Genomic DNA, 4,425 nt, shown 5'->3' with positions numbered 1-4,425 from the left:
CCTCAGATCTGTGGAGACAAAGCAGACCAAAAACATTTGATATCCACAGGCCAAATTAGGGAAGGGCAGGTGTGAGGAAAGGTGGGGCCAGTTCCATACAGTGTCTGGGCATGTGTGAATTCAAAGTCATTAGAAATGGAATTATGGAAGCTGAGGCAGGAGGATTGTGAGTTTGAGGACACCCTGGACCCCATCTAAGTAAATTCCCAGCCCCCTCAGTCACACTAGTCACTTTCTAAGGGCCACAGGTGCACATAACTTGTGGGTACTACAGTGGATGACACAGACCCACAGCACCTTTATTACCCTGGAGACTGGCTCAGCACGCTGCCACTCAAAGCCTGCCTAAGCCACTTCCTGTTTGGTGACTGACTTCCCAACATCATCTGTACGATGTGAGGCTAGGCCACAAACATTTCTTTTTCTAAGTAGATCCCTAGTGATCTCCACAGACCTCGTAACTCAGCCTTCCTTTGTTCCCTGAGCTTCAACAGAGCCACCTGCCAGATCAGATGAGCATGGTGTAAGATCCGGTCTAACCTGTGCTCTATTCCCAGGGTCCCTGTGTGAACAACATACTCTCTGGATGCCTGGAGCTCAGTCTGCATCTTCAGGTCTACAGGGTCCCAAACTGAGATCCTGGCAGCCTGGGATTAAGGCAGTCTCAGGATCCAGGTGGTTTGGGGAGGCCGAGAAGCCACAGGCTCAGCTTCCACACTGCTAGCTTTAATCAGGGCAACCTCCTGTACCTGGGCTCTGCTAAGTATCCACGTGAGACCGTGTTTTCTTTATTTTATTTTATTTTATTATTTTATTTTATTTTATTTTGAGACAGGGTTTTCCTGTGTAGCCCTGGCTATCCTGGAACTTACTCTGTAGACCAGGCTGGCCTCAAACTCAGAGATCTTCCTGTCTCTGCCTCCTGAGTGCTGGGATTAAAAGCATATACCACCACCACCACCCAATTATTTTTATTTTTAATTATATGTATGTGAGTGTGCGTATGCCACACGTATGCAGTTGCCCACAGAGGCCAGAAGGCATGAGACGCCCTGGAGCTGGAGTCACAGGCAGTTGTGAGCCACCCACCGTAGACAATGGGAACTGGACTCGGATCCTCTGTAAGAGTCCCAAGTACTCTCAACCACTAGCCATCTCTCCAGTCCCGGAGGTGTTTTTCTTGTAGGTTTGTTGTTGTTTGTTTGCTTCTGTTTGAGACAGGGTCTCACTATGTAGCCCTGGCTGGCCTGGAACTAACTTTGAGGACCAGGCTGGCCTCAAACTCAGAGATCCACCTGCCTCTGCCTCTCAAGTGCTAGGATTAAACACCACGCCTGTGTTGCTAGAGTTTTCCTGCCTGGCCCACGGTCAGGGCAAATCTCTCTCAGGCTGGAGAATTTCTCTCCAGCTCCCGCCACCAAGTCCCGCCAGTCCCAGAGCCCACTTATAAAATAAACACACAGACTCTTACATTATTTAAACTGCTTGGCCATTAGCTCAGGCCTGTTATTGTCTAGCTCTTACTCTTATATTTAGCCCATTTCTATTAATCTTTACTTTGCCACATGGCTCATGGCTTACTGGTACCTTACATCTTCCTTGTCCTGATGGCGGCTGGCTGTGTCTCTCTCTCCGCCTTCCACTTCCCAGAATTCTTTTCCTTGTCCCGCCTATACTTCCTGCCTAGCCAATGGCCAATCAGTGATTTATTTACTGACCAATCAGCAACACACTTGACATACAGACCATCCCACAGCACTTCCCCTTTTCTTTTCTTAAAAAGGAAGGTTTTAACTTTAACATAGTAAAATTACATATAACAAAACAATTATCAAGCAAGAATTACAGTTACAATATTAAAGAAGAGATCCTATCTATCTTATATTTGTAAGTTTAAGGTTTTATATCTAACTTATCTTTTATTATAACTAAGGAAAATTGTAAGTATCTAGTCTTTAACCACATCAAAGACCTCAGAAAGATATACTACTACCTGAGAAATGGAGAAGGATATAAGCAACTTTTAGGAGTCTTGTAGGGTAGACAGAGACAGCTGGCAGCCTGGACAGTCATTCAAAGTTCTCTTGTAAAGTTGGGGCATCTGTCTTCAGCCCACAGGCCTAGAGTCTCTTATTTACTTTTCTCTATGTCTTGTAGAATGTCTGGCAGTTTTCTCTGCAAAGCAGGAACCTGAAGGACCATTTTGTCAAGCAAAGTTCAGTGGTCACCTTCTTATGGGTCCTGCATGTCCAGTTGATCAAGCAGTCCAGGCAAGAACAGTTTCTTGCCCAAATGGCTATTTTTGTCAAGGTGAAGATAAACTCCATATGGAGTGTCTTCGATGCCCATCCTCCTCTCTGAAGTAAACCGGTGCCGTCAGGAGCAGACATGTCTCACTGTCCAAAAATTCTAAACTTTTAAAACATTTTAAATGCCATATTCTGTAGGTCTTTGAAGTGTTTGAAGACTACCTATCTATCTGAAATATATCTATGTATACCTAGAAGACTTAACTAACATGGCTACAAATATTATCATAGATGACTAACTATTAATCTATTTTTTAATTATCCATTACAATTTTAAATGAGTTACATAAACATAATACCTCAAACAAGAATAGAAATATATATACAGTATAACAAAATTAAGTTTAAATTTGTATCAATAAACTAAAATCTATAGCAATGTAAAACATTTTAAACAAGTTGTTACTCTTTCAAAGTAGGTTCATTAATCTACCCTTTCATCCTATCATATCTAAACTATCCCCCTTTTTGTTTTAGAAAGAGATTGTATTTATAATCAACCTGATTTAAATAAAAATATTGGTTTTTCTCTGTCCCACACCAGCCGCCACCACGCCTGGCTTGAGATGTGTTTTCTTAAAGGACCCACAGACACATGAGTTTCTTCTGATACCAGGAGTTGAACCTGGAACCTCACATATGCTAGGCAGACACTTTTGTGGAACCATAGCCCCAGGCCTCTCTTTTCTCTATTTTGAGACAGGGTCTCACTAAGACACCCAAGCTGGCCTTGAACTCATTCTGTAGCCCAAGTAGGCCTTGAACCTGCCATCCTTCTGCCTCAGCCTCCTATCTAGCTGGGATTACGGGAACGTGACAGCCTTCACTACGAAGCTACAGGTAGACTCCAGGCTGGCCGTGCTCACCACAGACCGGCCCCTCTACGCTTGGCGTCATCCACCCATCAACACAACTGTGTACTCCCAAAGGGCTTCTCAGCCACACTTCTGGTGTGGCAGCTCAAGACACCTGTGGCTCAGGCTATGATGGTATTCTTGCTTGTCAACTTGACAACATCTGGGTTCAACTAAACCCCAAGGCCTGGGCACACCTGTGAGGGACTTGTCTTAATTAAATCATTTGAAGTGGGAAGACCCTCCTTTAGTCTGGATCTTTTGAGGTGGGAAGATCTACCTTTAATCTGGGCCACACCTTCTGGTGGCAGCCTATGTAAAGGACATGGAGGAAGCAAGCTTTTGCTCTTTGCCTGCTTGCTCTCACTCTTACTACCAAGGCCCTTTCTTCACTACATTAGAGCCCACTTCTTCAGGATCCCAGAGCACACAGAGACCAGCTGAGACATCCAGACTTGTGGACTGAACAGCTACTGGATTCTTGGACCTTCTGTTGGTAGACAGCCATTGTGTTGGACTACAACCTGTAAGTCATTCTAATAAATCCCATATATATATTCTAATACATTTTATATTTCTATATGTGCTAATAAATCCCATATATTTTTTTTCAGTCAGTAAGTTCTTTTCCTCTAGAGCGGTTCTCAACCTTCCTAATTCTACAACCCTTTAATATAGTTCCTCAATGTCGTGGTGACCCCCAAGCATAAAATTACTTCCATTGCTACCTCATAACTGTAATTTTACTACTGTTATGAATCGCAATGTAAATATGCATTTACATTGTAAATATGCAGGGTATCTGATACGCAACCCCTGTGAAAGGGTCATTTGACCCTAAGGAGTCACGACCTACAGGTTGAGAACCACCATTCTGGAGACTCCCGACTAGTACACAGGCTGACCTTCCCAACCTCCAAGAGAAGTACAGACCGAGAGACCACCACAGACTCCACCTGGAGGCAGCTGCCCTACCTACCGTAACAGAGGCCTTGTATAAAGAGCCGGCTCGCACCAGGAACTAGTGACCCCTCTAGATAGGCCTCGCTTTGGGGTGACAGGGCAGAGGGCACAGGGTGGGCAGGCTGCAAGAGGTCACAAAGGGCAAGCAGCCAGCCGCCATTAGAAACGGCAAAGAAAAGTATCCAGGAGGGAACAGAGCCCTCAGCGGCTGGCGCAGAGTCCCAGGGAGCCCACTCAGTGCCCACTGCTGAGACATCCCTGGCTACTCCTCCAGCTCTGCCTCCCTCTGCCCTGAGCAC

This window comes from Peromyscus eremicus, chromosome 5, assembly GCF_949786415.1.
Source record: "Peromyscus eremicus chromosome 5, PerEre_H2_v1, whole genome shotgun sequence".
Taxonomy (NCBI): Eukaryota; Metazoa; Chordata; class Mammalia; order Rodentia; family Cricetidae; genus Peromyscus; species Peromyscus eremicus.
The sequence above is the reverse complement of the archived record's forward strand: the minus strand, read 5'-3'. Positions refer to the sequence as shown.